Here is a 16,002-nt window from a genome sequence, read left to right on the forward strand (position 1 = left end):
ATCAGAACTCAAACATACAATTGTGAGGATCGCAGAGCATGACGAGAAGAGTGATTATGATAAGACACTAGGGCATGACGACGAGAGTGATTATGAGAAGACAGCCCCCGCGACGATGCTCGACCAATAACACGACCAATAACACGGTGACGATAGTGAGGAATGTGCAACATGGGGAGTGTCAGAGGAATCACGCGATCAATGTCGGAGGATTTGCTGTGGATGGTTGCATGGAGTTCTTTCCGAGTGGAGCAGAAGGAAGTGCTAGGGCTCTGATTTGTGATGCATGTGGTTGCCACAAGAATTTCCATCGGAGGGAGACACATATATATATTACTTGTCACTGCACTTCTGCCAGTAAATAACATGTTTTCCGTTAGACCAATTTTGTGTAAATCCCTTTGTGATGTCCGTTTTCTGTGTCGACTTCTTTTTGCCTTTAGTTCTTATGTTTTTCGATTTTAGCTTAATCATGTTATGCTTTCGTCATTAATGTTTATCAAGGCAAAGTTAATAAGATGTTTTTGTTTATGAGAATTGTGCAAAGTTGATGATCAATAACAAAATTTATGGTAGATCTCATCATCAAAATTGTCATTACAAAATCCACTTTAACCTAATTCATCAATTCCATCATCAAATCACACACCTAAATTTGTGTTCTTCCATTACACATTTTTCTTTGTAAATAATAAACTTTAAAAATGAGATATAAGGAATATTTCAATCCATTCATAGAATGTCAAAATATAAATATATCTATAAAAGGGATTTTAAATCCCGACCTCTCTTCTGCAACACCTGCTGAATCTGTATTCTCATATCATAAAGGTAAAAGAGAGTGAAAAGATAAAAGGAAAAAAAGTGGAAAAAATCCTTTTTTGTTTGTTTTATATGGAAGTGACTTAATGAAATTATTAATTTTTCAAAAAACCAAAGAAAGAAATTTTTTTCGAAGTCAGAAAGAAAGAGTTCAAGAAAATGGGTGAAGGTCATGCTCAGAAATTATTTAATCATGTGTTTAGTATATTCAAATGTAATATTATATATTTTAATTTTTAAAAAAACTAATAAACATACATAAAAATACTTATTATTTAATAATTATTTAGAGTAATTAATTAACAGAACCACAAAGTGACTTTGTCGCTTTTTACTTTTTATGATATATTTTTTAAGGATAAACTAAAGAAAAATAAAAAAGAAATAGCATTGAAATATATTTTTATTGACCAGATCTATAATTGTCTCAAAAGATCCAATATTCATACATTATTATCTCAAGAAGCTGAAAAATTCTTTCAACATTTTTTACCTTCTGAAAATTGAACATTTTTGCGATTAGCGGTTAAAGTTCAAAATACTCCCCTCACACTTATATCCTCTTCAGCATAGCTACGACAAAGAAATTAAGAACATGACCTTAGCTCAGTTTTCTACTTTGCTAAAAATTTCTTCTCTCTCTAAAAATTCATCTTCTAATATTGTTTTGCCTTCTCTCTAAAAGGTGTTCAAACGTTCACCGCATCAAGGGCTCCGTAACGGACTGAACGGGTTTGTTTCAACTTGTAAGTCACTTTCTTCTTTTCTCCACCGTTTATAGCACCTAGGGCATTGCTATTTTACTGAATGCATACTACTAGAAGTGTTCTACTTCAAATTTGTGGTAATTTCTAGCCTAAAAAGCTATTTCTATCACCATTGGGTGATTTATAGGGTGTCTTTGAATTTTGCTGTGAGGAATTTAGAATATCCCTATCAAGTAAACTTTTCCAAGGAGCTAATTATTTTTGTATGAATTTATTTTATACAAATATATGCAGGTTGAATGTTGAAGTGGTGTGTTATTGTGAAGTTGTTCTACGATGTTAATTTTTATTGGATAATTATAACTGAGACTGTGGAATTGTGCTTAAATAAATGTTTGTAAGTGTCTCTGTTGAAATTAATCTGTTTTGGTTGAAATTGTTCTGGTTGGAGGGTTTGGAGTAAGGGCTCTGTGATAGCATGTATATGGGCAGGTACTGTTTAAGGTTACTGTGAGGGGAAGGGTGATATATATAATTGGGTATTTGATGTCTAGAACAATGTAGGACAATTTTAATAACTTAGATAATTAAATTATAACTTGTTAAAAGCCTTTCTTTGTTGGTAGGATAAAGGGGACTTAAAAACCTGAGTTGGCACATCCCTGATCATATAGCAGCCCTAGCCTGGTCCAGTACGTTGGACTAGTTATATGTGCTAGCGCCAAAGGTGAGTCTGATGCATTCAAACATCTGAACCCTCTCCGGTGACCAATTGGGGGAAACTAAAATCTCTACTATGATGAAAATTAGACAAGTAGTTTACCAAATAAGAACCATGATATATATATATATGTTATATTAACATATGAAACGAATGATATAAATTGTTATCATAACATATATATGTATGTATATTATTAAATGTTATGTAAATATAAGTTAAGAAAGCATGATACATATTATATTAACATATGAAACGTATGATATAAATTGTTATCATAACATATATATGTATGTATATTATTAAATGTTATGGAAATATAAGTTAGGAAAGCATGATATATATTATATTAACATATGAAACGTATGATATAAATTGTTATCATAGTATATATATATATATATATATATATATATATATCATGTTTTCCTAACTTATATTTCCATAATATATATATATATATATATATATATATATATATATATATGAACGTAAACTGGTGCATGGAGGGGATCTCACTCATTTTTCTTCTTCTGTATGGATTGATTGATGTTGTTTGACTGCCAGGATGAATGTATGGTGTTGTTAAGTGGTTGTAAAACATATGAATATGAACTACAATGATGTAATTGAGTATGAAGTGGACATCTCAGGGTGAGATGATTGAAAGTGATTTGTGGGGTGTTGATGTTGTTCTGTATAACTGTATGGAGCTTTGAACTAGTATGTCTATCCCTACACTCGAAGCACTGTTCATACTCAGATAGAGGAGAGCAGTGTAAGTGGTGAGAGTAGAGGGAGGTCCTCGTCTATAGTCTTAAAGTTTAAACATAGACAGATTGTGGGATTTACCTTGCATAGTGTTGGAGAGTGCCAGCTGAACTACGCAAGTGCAAAGACGACCAATAGTTCGACAGTTATACTAATCCGGATGAGTCGTGTTGAGTGTTAGAGTCATGGTTTAATGTGTTAAGTATTAACCGTTTTATATATACCAAGCATGATGATTATTAATTGATTGAACAGTATGATGACTGCTTGTTTATCTAACTCACCCTTGCTTCTGTGTTGTGTGTTGTTTGTGTATGTTTTTCTTTGCGATAATCATTCACTTGGATGAGAGCAGATGAGGTTGAGGAAATACCTCTGGAGCAAGAGCGGGAGGAGAATGATGCTGCTGCACAGTCTGCGTAGGATTTAGATATCTAAACTCTTGGATGTTAAATACTCAAAACTGTCTGAGTTTAAAACTCTATATTATATTTTGGATGACTGTAATTTCGTAGTTAATTGCAAGTCATACTCTAACTGTTCTCTTTATTTGGATGTTGACGCCTCACTAGTAAAAAAAGCGCTTTTTAACGCGCCATATATACCTCGGTTTTACTAAAACCGAAACATATAAAAATGCGGTGGTATTTTCGTAAATATTGAGTAGTTATATGCCTCGGTTTGTATATTAACTAATGCCTATAAATTTTACTGTCTCGAGTAAAAGGCGAACCGAGGTAATTCTCTGTGACTGAAAGGCTTTAGGCACCGGTTTAAATTTGACCGAGGTAATATTCTGAAATTAGGCACCGATTTAAATTTAACCGAGGCAATACCCTAGGTTAAAACACGAATTTCTCTCTCGCACTCTGCACTCTCGCACTCTGCACTCTCGCACTCTGCACTCTCACCCTCTCACCCTCTGCCTCTGCCCTCTCACCCTCTCGCCCTCTTCCCTCTCCCCTCTCGCCTCTCGCCCTCTCGCCCTCTCGCCCTCTCGCCCTCTCGCCCTCTCCCCTCTCGCCGTCTCGCCCTCTCGCCCTCTCCCCTCTCACCCTCTCGCCTCTCGGCCTCTCGCCTCCAGTTTCTCTTCTCCACCAAACCCCAACCTCAGGGCACGCCGCAAGCCGTGTTCATCCCTTGCCGCAAGTCGTCGTTCATCGTCACGGTAAGCCTTCTACCCTCAAACATTCATAGATCTAAACCCTCCGTTAGGGTTTCTTCTCCTTTTCACCATTTCCCTTCGATTCCACTGATTAAAACCTTGTTTTCACCGTTAGAAACCTTTTCCACCAATTAAAACCTTGTTTGCAGAGGCATGCGGGACAAAAGCCGGTGAAGGCTTCGTCGGGGTGGCGGGGCAGGAGGTGGAGGGACAGCGGGCCATGCCGCTGGGGGAAGAATAGAGAAACTTGGCTTTCTGTTTCACCATGTGTGAAGAGGAAAAAATTTGGCTTCTCTGACTTTCTGTTTCATCCATCTTTGAGTTTCTTTTGCTGTAATATTGCTTCTGAGAATGTAATTCTACTGCATTGCATCTGTAGAGAGAATTTTGACATTATGTTGTAATATTGTGTCTTTTTTGATTCTGTTATGAAATTCTTGATTGTTTTAGATTTTTGAACTGTAATGGGAAGAAAATAGAATGAATGAATCAAGTTTGGCGTCACTGAATGAATGGATTTTGTTATCTGACTTCTTTCATTTTTAACGTTTTTAACGTTTTCAATCTGGGATTCTGGAGTTTGAAAATAGAATGAAAAAAAAATCTTACTACCTCGGTTTAGGTTCTAACCGAGGCCGTAGAGACCGAAAAAATAACCCGGTTTAGAACCGAGGCATAAGGGTTATCACTTTTTGCCTTGCCTGAATATGCCTCGGTTCAAAAACCGATGCCTATCAGTGAAATTAACCGATGTCGTATCGTTTTCCTGTACTAGTGCCTATATTATATAATTATGGTTTTTATATATTTGGATGTCACAACTTTTATTTTATAGATTATCCTATTTCAAATTTATTCATAAAATTAACTTTAAATTAATTGTATTATAATTTGTCACTTTGTATAATTTTATATATTCATGGTAATAACTTCATATTAATATATTATTATTGATTAGACATAATAATTATTTGGTTTAAAGTTAGTGTTAAAAATAAGCTTACTATATACGTATGGAGTATTTTCTTTTAAGAAATTTATAATTTGATTATATATTTATTTTATGTACTGAACATATAAAATATTTTAAGCTTAAAAAAATATCAACCATTGTTATATTATTATTGTCTAAAAGTAATAAAAATTTTATTATTTATTATAAACATATTTATATATGTATCAAATAAACTTATAATACACATAAATTAAAATATATATATATATATATATATATATATATATATATATATATATATTTCATCCTGACTAATTTACGTTATTTCCCGTATTTGGATTATTTTGGTTTGTTGAGTCAGAAGGTTGCAAGAATCTTTTTTTTTTCTCTTTACTCTCATGTCTCCTGGATTGGGGGGAAGTAAACATGAGGGAATTCCAACCCTCCTCCTAAAACTCGTATTATTTGGAATGTGTTGTAAAATATGATGCCTAATAATAAATGGATTCATTACAAAGGAGTATGTAGGAGTTCTATGTATTCCTTATATACACAAGATATAGAAAACTTCTCACATCTTTTTTAAAAGTTGGATTGCTTAGCAAATTTGGTCGTAGTTATAACTACTTTTCTAGTATGCAGTTCCCACTATTAAAAAAAAATTGATATATGTTATTTTTGACATTTAATGTTTGCCAAAACACCAACGTTGTATCACACGTTAATCTAACATCAGAAAAAAAGGATGTTGATTGACAAACGTCCTTAAATGCTTATGAGGAGGTCTCTGGAATATACAGTGAAGGGTGTTTAGTTTTTCTTCCATTTGGAGCTCTAACTTTTTTAATAACTCGACTCAAAGATTATGTACTTTTTTGTTTAGGGCTAAAGTAGTCTTTCATGCCTATAGCTCCTCCAACACCATGTACACAATCTGGGTGGTCTGACTTTCCAATGAAGAGTGGAGAACTTGTTGACACTGGTTTTCATTATGGTGGACCTTCATTGGAGAACGACAAAACAAAATGAATTTGTAAACATAAACAAAATCGTAACCTCCATTTGTGGAAACACTTAAGTTTATGGTAAATAACATAAAATTGGCCTCTATTTTTCCTTACACTCGTGAATGCAGCAATTGGTTCACTTCGGAGTGATGGAGTTTCAACTCGCGTATAGGATATCAATAGTAAACAAAAAAATTATATAAATTGGTCAAAACTAAGAAAATATCCCAAGAAAGGTAAGAGAAACACTTTTGTAAGAAGTAAGTGACAAAAAACTAACTTCTTCCTCAGACTCGTCCTTGAAAACGCAAGTTCAAATAAAAATGAAAGCGCGAAGAAACAATGTGCGTGAGTTATGTTTTTGTTGGGAATCCTAATATGAGTCTAAGTCTCAAATTGGATAGAAATGAGAAAGTAGAGCACTATATAAAGATGAAAAACACATTAACCTATTACCTTAAAGTTTTGGGTATAGAGTGATGTCAATCACTTATATGGTTGGGCTCATATATCATTGGTATTTGTGTCTCCCCGGTGAACATCCTCCTCAATAGACCCAACAAGTCCCATTAAGAGGAACGACGGTACGAAAGGCTACTCGTGGTTATACTTAGTTGGGAATCCAAAGACTCATTAACTCATTCCCTTAAGCTTTTGAGTATAGAGTGGTGTCAATCCCCTATATGGTTGGGCTCAGTTGTCATTGGTGTTTGTGTCTCCACGGTGAACCTCCTCCTTGGTAGATCCAAAAATTTTTACAAATTTTTATTGGACATATGACGTCGGAAAGAGAATAATTTTGATGTCTTACACGCATTTAAAGTTTGAAAGTAGGGCATCAAACGTCTTATGTTAGTAAATTTTACAATTTCCCATCAAACCTTTTAATGAATTCATCAAATTCAAAAGACATATAATGTCTAAAAAGTGAAACTCCAAGGTTATTTGATGTAAGAATTTCACTTTTCATATGTTTAATTACTTCCTTAACAACCCAAGGGTCATTTATATGCAGGTTGAACATTGAACATTAGAAATCGAAGGCTTGTTTCGCACTAGTGTCTCCTCATCTATAAACTTTATTCACTTTGTGAAAGCTAGAAGTGACCCTCTCATTAAACTTGTTTGCCTGGCTTTATCACATATTATACTTGGATGCTTTCGAAAGAGAGAAACGCATGATTTTAACAAGGCATAGAGTTGAATTTGGCTTTACGTGCTATTAAAGGTTTTATTAGTTTCATTGGTAACTAATCCATTCAAAATTTAGTTCCATCATTCAGTTTCTTCCCTTGTTTCAATCCAGTACAAAGCCATTTTTATTTTCAATCGACTTATATTTAAAAATTAAAATTTCTAAAATTATAAATATTATTTATTTTGAAAAATAAACTTATAAAATTATTATTTCTACCAATTTAATTAAATAAAATAAAATTAGAAGAGTAAATAATGTAAAAACAAATTAAAAATGTACGTCTATGATGAGAATACTTCATACGAATATTTTGAGAGACATTATTCGATACTTTGTTTGTTGAATATCTTTTATGTATATCCATTCATGACCTTTGTGTTTTTTTATATTTCTATTTCGATGGTATTGAATTATTTTTGAGTTGTTAATCATAATTTTTCTATTGTATATGTGTTTATTATATATATATATATATATATATATATATAATTAATTAATTAAAAGTTTATTTCAATAAGTTATCATTACAATGAGTATACTATGTACATAAGTAGATATAGATAAAGGTACAACAGTGACATTTACAAGAGATTGAAACAAATATGTGATTCTTTATTAAACATTTGTATTTATATACATACAGTTTATATATGTTTAATTTATATTTTGAAAGATTGTATAGTTTTGTGGGGGTGTTAGAATAAGAACATCATGACTAAAAAACAACACGATCTTAAACTATTAAATGATTGCATCATTTATGATATGTCCTTCTTTGTAAACAACAAACATCCTTACTTTGACATCTTTGATGGACACCTCTCATACTTAAAACTCATCATTTGAAAATACTTAATTATAATTAAAAGAAATATGTATATATAATAGTATTATTTATTAATGATTTTATGTTTTAGATGACATGTGTCATCATCGTCTTAATAATTATGTAACCTGCAAAATTTTCACTTAAGTGTAACATATTTAATGGTTTACTTAATAACATAAAATTAGAAGAGTAATGTTGTATTAAGAACAAATTGAAAATGTAATTAGATGTTTATAAAATACGTGTCAATTATTTTTTATAGAAACTAAAGTAAATAATTTATTTAAGGAAAAACTAAAAATGAATTTGGATCAAAATTATTAAACCTATCAGAAGAATGAAGTCTAATAAAAAAAAATAACTGCAATAAAAGTTATTGGAAAAAAAAAGAAAGAGAGATTTTTCATTGATTGAGATTTATTAGTTACATTCAAGCATAATAAACATTTGCTTCATATAATAAGTTATTGTTGTCTTCTTACAACTTATTGTTCCTTCTTCACGTATACCCTTGCATCCATTATATATTAACATTGTCTTTCAATGTTCTTATAAGTTATTGTTCCTTCTCTTGCACCTTTGCATGCATGAATTCATCGCATTGGCCACAAATTCATGATTACCTACATATTATCAGAAAGATGTATTAAAATTTAACTAATGATAACTGAAAAAACATAAAATAAATTATAAAGAAAGTAAAAAGTATAAGTACCAGAGTTGATATCAATGGATTTAACAGAGTCACAATCGTTAACACAATTAAATGCAGTATCCAGAGATAGTTCATTACATCCTGCATAACAAGAAGCAAGACATATCGGATACATAAATTTGTTTCTTAGCTTAGGTAAACATTTCATAAGACATAAGCCACCACATTTCCATTTTATTTCATCTTCAAAATTAGCATTCTCATTTGCTTCAGACAACATTGCCATCATTATGATCATAATCATAATTCCAAAACTTTTCATTACTTTCATTCCCATACCTAAATTTTCTAAGTACCATCTCACTATCTTTAGAGAAAATCGTAAATTTTTGTTGTGATGTTTATGTTCAAATCAACAACAATTTATAGATACAGTACTTTGACTGCAAACTAACCTCTTTAATGAACAGAAATTTAATATTTTATGATACTTAATGTGTTCAAAACCATTAATTTATATTAGGACATTTTATTAATGATTAATTAACTCATATAGCTTTTTTATGTTAAGCAAATATCTCCTCTATAATATTTCCTCTAGGTTAAGAAAATATTATTTTTCTTTAAAGTCTTAATAATATAAAATAGTGCTAAAATATATTCAAATATAGATATAAAAAAATAAAAAACACAATTTATGAAAAAATTATTAATTAAATAATATTGTAAAGATAATAATTTTGTTTGACTTAAATTTTGTAATACAATTATTTGCATTACATAGAGAGATGGAAAGATGCTGTGTTGAAAAAAATGTCATAATATTATGAAACTTGTTATAATAACATAAGTATGTTAGTTATACAATTTAATATTTTTCAGATTTGTTATAGATTGCATTTTAAATTTTCAATTTTAAATCATTTATTTGTGTTTTCTAAATTTAATTTGGAATTATTTACATATATGTTGTAAGAACCTGGAAATTTATTTGAAAATTTAATGGAGTATTAAGTTAATGAAGCCAGGAATTGTTCCTTTAAAAGCCATTTTCAGACCCATTCTGGTTCATTAACCCAATTTCATTCTCTCTCTAAAAACTCAAAACTCAGTCTTTTTCTCTTTGCCTTCTCTCTACCATTCCCTCACCTTTAGCCATTGCATGTTTGATTAGGTGGTGCTCAAGTGACCGCGACGCAGAGAGCTTCGCAACCATGCGATTAGATTCTCGTTCTTTAGCGGGTAAGTCGTTTCCCCTTTCTCCTCTGTGATTTTGGAACCTAGGGCATGCAACTCTGTTGGCTGCATGTAGCTAGTAATATTCCTTTCCATTTCCTCTGTTCATTCTAGCTCTAAGAGTTGTTTCCTATCACCAATTTGGTGAATGTAGGGTGTTGTGTGTTTCGCTGTGAGAGGTTCTGTGGAGTCGTTGTTTTGAGCTGTACTATGAGAACCCTAGGTAAGGGGAGCTAGAATACTTCTTATGAATTAGTTGCATGTATGTGTATATACTGAGTTATGTATTAATTCTACTGTTTGGGTTGTATGTTAAGTTCTGAGTAAATGAGATGATATGTATTGGTATGTTCATCTGTGAATCTGTGAACTGTTGCTTCTGAGTTGATTCAAACGTGTTGTGTAACTGCAATTGAGGATGTGAGATGGGTATATATTCCAAGATAGCAGCTATTATGTTGAAAGTAAAGAGGATTGGTAGTGTTTTAGGTTATTATAGAGGAAGTGAGGTAGTGATTTTGAGAGTTAGAGGCCAGGGGCTATTGTGGTCTGTTGGGGCAGTCTTAACAAGTGTATTATGACTTGTTTGAGTCACCAAAGTGGTACAAATAAGTGTAAAGTGTTAGAATTGGGTTTGGAGTCCTCAAGTGGTGATAATTGATGTTGAGGAGTAAAAGTTGAGTTGTAATTACCTTAAAATTGTATTAGAAGGGTTTAGGAACATCTAGACAAGTTTAATTAGGTGTAAAACATGAATTAAGGGTGTTAGAAATTGGAGAAATGGCCTAGAAATGGTAAGGGCTAGTGTGAGCGCATGATTCTGCAGAATTTGCATTCTACAGATGATGCAGAGTCGCTATGCGAGCTGTCTCGCATAGCGAGTCCCTACAGAGGGTGCTCTCTGTTTGAGTCATTCGTTGTGCGAGCTGGTGCGTTGTGCGAATGACTGGAGGGTGCTGCTCTCTGTCTGGCGATTCGCATAGCGAATCTGGTCGCTATGCGACTGGAGGTGACTTGGAGCCACTGCCAGTTTAAAGCGAAAGGCGAATTGGGCGCAAAGCGAGAGTTTTAGGGGGGTTGGTCTCATTCTAGGCTCTCACATAGCGACCTGGGTGCGCTATGCGAGAGGTTGAAAGTCTGATGCACGCTGCGAGTTAATTTGCATGGCGAATTAAGGGGGTGCGCTATGCGAGACCATCCTGTCTCGCCTTGCGAATAGTGTGCACTGTGCGAAACGTTCAGGGTTTTATTCTTTATCTTCTCTTTTATATTGTTTCACATAGAGTTGAATGTTGTATGATTTGTGAAGTATGTGTTGGAGCAGATTATATTGTATGATGGGATTCAAACATGTTGTATACTGTTAAAATGAAAGTGTGTGTGATTCAAAGGTATGATTGGTGATTCAAAGTATGTGGTTTTAAAAGTATGATTGATGGACGTAATTCCATGATCTTCAAGGAGAATATCCATGGTGGTGCCCTTAGTTGTTTAGAATGAAAGTAGGAGCTCAGTCTTGGGGGTCATCTGAAACTCCAATGGTCTTTCTTCTCACGTAGAGAGGATTAGAGCATGTGGTGAGGAGTGGCAGGAGGTCTTAGTCTTGGGGGTTTCCAGTAGGCCTCAAGGCCCGGAACAGGCTAACCTCGTGAGTGTGGTAGGGTGGGGAACCCAAGTATCATAAGCCACCATGAGTGCAAGATCCGCCATAGCTCGACTATCATTCTAAGTCTGGACGAGTCAAGTTTAAAGTGTAAAAAGTTGTGTTAAGTGATCCAGTATATATGAATTAAACTTGCATGTTGTGTGGGATTGTTATAACATGATTTTTGTATATCTAGCTCACCCTTCTGCTTGTGTTTGTCTTTTGTTTGTGTGTGTTTTCTGTTGCAATGATCATCCATTTGGATGTGAGCAGAGGTAGATGAGGTGCTCTGGAGCAGGCCTTGGAGGGAGATGACACCGCTGCTTAGCCTAGTTAGGATCCATAGGCTTCTGCTTATTTTGAAATACTCAATCGTGTTAAAGTTTTAAATTTAAAACCATTTTGGGATGACTGTAACCTTAAAACTTTATCCACAAGTCTTCTTCTAACTGTTCTATTATATTTAAATGTGAACTACTAGATTATATAGTTCTATATAATTTGGGACATTACATATGCTAAATAAATTTTTATCATTTCTTGTTAAAAATAATTCACTTTTTTCTTTTGGCCTCTCGTCATCTTTAAGGGAAAAAATATCCTTAGATTTTAAGTTGGATAAAATAAGTTCATAAAAAAATATATCATGTTATAATTATTAGAATTGAAGAAACATTGATTCTTATATACTCATACATAAAAAAAATACTCACACACCAAATAAAAAAATAAGTTATTATAAACATAATTGAAAAATTAAAGAAAAATAATATTATTATTTTCTCTATTGTTAATGGTAATTTATGCTAATCAATATACTTTGAAATGTCAAAAATTTTAAACAGTATTAAAAATACAAACTTAAATAATTTTTCATATATATATCAAAAGTAGATAATATTGTCATAAATTATTAATGAATTAGCTTACCAAATAATAATTAATAATAAATATCGTCATTGATAATAAATTTATAATATCACTTTTATTTTATACATTATCCTATCTCAAATTTATTTATAGAATTAAAAATTAATTGAATTATAATTTGTCACTTTGTATAACTTTATATATTCATGGTAATAACTTCGTATTAATGTATTATAATTTATTAGACATAATAATTATTTGGTTTAAAGTTAGTGTTAACAATAAACTTACTATGTATGGAGTATTTTCTTTTAAAAAGTTTATTATTTGATTATACATTTATTTTATGTACTGAACATATAAAAGATTTTATGCTTCCTATTTAATATTAAAAAAGAATATCATAAAACCATTGTTATATTATTATTGTCTAAATGTAAGAATTTTTTTATTAATTATTATTAACATATTTATATCTGTATCAAATAAACTTATATTTCACATATGAAGGATTTTATAAAATAATGTTTATTAATATACATATTTATATTAATGATAAATTCCTATAATGATAATCTTACTTGCTGTAAGAGCCTAAAAATGTAAGGCTACTGGGCCCTGCAGCCTGACCCAAGAAGCTAAGGGCATTAGGGCCTCAGAAGAGGTCTCATTTTTCCAGCTCTGAGTTTATTTTCCAGTTCCCCTTTCTCTTTCTAAACTCATCTCCATTTTCTCCTTCTTGCTCTGCCTTCTCTCTACCCTTGCACTCATTTGAACCGTTGAAATTTCAAATAGGTGGTGTTCTTTCGCTCACGGAGTTGAGAGCTTCCCTTCTATCCGATTAGATTTCTATTTGGACGGATAAGTCAGTTTCTCCACTTTTTCTTGAACTTAGGGCATGCAACTTTACTGGTTGCATGGTGCTCCTTCTGATTCTCTGTCTATTCTAGCTCTAAGAGTTGTTTCCATCACCATTTAGGTGGTTGTAGGGCACTATTTGGGTTTTCTCTGTGAAGGCACGGTTAGGGCATTCTAGTTGACTATATTGCTCAACTTCAAGTAAGGGGAGCTAATTATTTTTGTATGAATTTATTTTAGAAAAATATATGCATATGAATGTTGAACTGGTGTGCTCTTGTGAAACTGTTTTATGACTTTTATTGTATTGGGTGTTATAACTGAAACTGTGAAATTGTGCATGTTGTGATGCGATGAATTTAATCTCTTTTGAATGAGTTTGTTGGCTGAAATTGATCTTGTTGGAAGGTCTGGAGTAAGGGTTTTGTAATAGCATGTATATGGGTATTAAATAGATGTACAGAGTGAAAATATTAAAATTAGGCATTTCAGATTTAGAGCATAAGAGAACAGGGTAGATAATTTAAATAAATTAATTGTTAATTATTGAGAGCCTTTCTTTATTGGTAGGATAGAGGAACCTTAAAAACCTGAGTTGACACATCCTTTATCATAGAGCAGCCTTGGCATGGTCCAGTCAGTTGTGACTAGTCATATGTGCTGGCATCGAAGGTGAGTTTGATCCGTTCAGACATCTGGGTCCTCTCCGGTGACCAATTGGGATAAAGAAAGATGTCTACTAAGATGAAAATAAAATAAAACAAGTTGATTGTAGATGCATAAAGTTATCATGTGTTAATTTCTAGTCAATTACAATTTTAGGAAATCAGTCACTGTGTGTTTGGAATTTAAAGTAAAGATCCATATAAATATATATATATATATATATATATATATAAATATATATATATATATATATATGATACGTTATATTTTTATATTATATTAAACTAATATATATTATATTAAACTAATATATATTATATTAAATATATATATATATATATATTAGTTTAATGGTGCGGTTGTATTTCCAAACAATAACTCCAATATCCATTTTGCACTTTATGATTTACAGGGTGAGCAATAAGTTATGATTAATTTAGAATCCAGAGTAGCCTTGATTGCAGCAAAACAGGTGCCTGAAAAGAGAGTTTGATGTGCTTCTAATATAATATAAATATGTATATTTACAAGATACTGTATGTATCATATATATATATATATATAATAAAGTAAGGATAGTTGTTTCTTATATTGAAACATATGTTGATTGTGGCAGAAAGTATATGATTACAAAGTGATGAAAGTATGATCCAAGTTGTAAATCAAGTTTCATCTATGTAGGATCTCTTGGTGAGATTCTTAGTGTAGAATGATTGCATGGTAGCTCAGTCTTGGGGGTTTTCCTGACGCTCCAATGGTCTTTCATTCTCAAGTAGAGAGGATTGATCCATGTGGTGAGGAGTAGCAGGAGGTCCTAGTCTTGGAGGCTTCTAGTATGCTCCAGGGCGTGGAACGGATTAACCTCATGAGTGTGGTAGGGTGGAACCCATTGACAACGGCTTTGCAAAGCAGTAGAGGCCACCATGAGTGCATAACCCGCCATAGCTCGGCAATCATTCTGGTCCGGACGAATCGGTCTATAAAACAATGAGTCTTGTGATGTCAATGTATCATGTTTGAGTGGCTTTTACATGTCGTGTGTGATTGAATAACATGATTTTTATATCTATCTCACCCTTGCTTGTTTGTATTGCTTGTGTATGCTTCTTCTTGCGATGATCATCCATTTGGATGAGAGCAGATGGCGAGGAGGTTCCATTGGAGACAGCTTTGGATGTTGAGGACAACGGTGTCGCCTAGTCTCCGGTGGTGTTATTAGTTATTTCTGAAATTTGGGATATCGTTTTTCCTTCCAGCTTATATTTAGATCTCTTTGGAGTTTAAGTTTAAATTCTGAAGCTATTTTGAGGATGACTGTAATCCTATTTACTCTCAACTGCTTTCCTATATTACGCATGATGACGTCCTTATTATATATATGCTTTCTATATAATTGGATGTCACACTTGCAAATTTTTTAGAGTTTTATTTATAATATTAACTTTTTATTAATTGTATTATAATTTATTATCATAAATAATTGGATTATAGTATACAGTACATAAAATCATTTTTTTCTAAAAGTTATCAAATTAAAATAGTTTCTGTTGTTTGTATAGATTTTATGTTTGGTATCTGATATAAAAAATAAAATAATACCATAAAATATCGATAATACTATCTAAGCATCAAATAGTTAATATTATCATAAATTATTAATTAGCACACTTTTATAAAGCTTATTTTCGCATATACAAATAATTTTTTTATAAAATAATATTTAATAATAAATATGCTTAATTAATATTAAACCTCTTATACATTTGAATATTTTTAATTTAGTTTTTAATAAAATAGTTGTTCATTGAGTATTCAAAATTTTTATATTTTTCAAATGAGTACAATTTATTTAAATTTTTTTCTTTAGTTAATTGAGTAATGTGACTGTTATATTGTC

The sequence above is a fragment of the Vigna angularis genome, chromosome 10 (assembly GCF_016808095.1).
Source record: "Vigna angularis cultivar LongXiaoDou No.4 chromosome 10, ASM1680809v1, whole genome shotgun sequence".
NCBI lineage: Eukaryota > Viridiplantae > Streptophyta > Magnoliopsida > Fabales > Fabaceae > Vigna > Vigna angularis.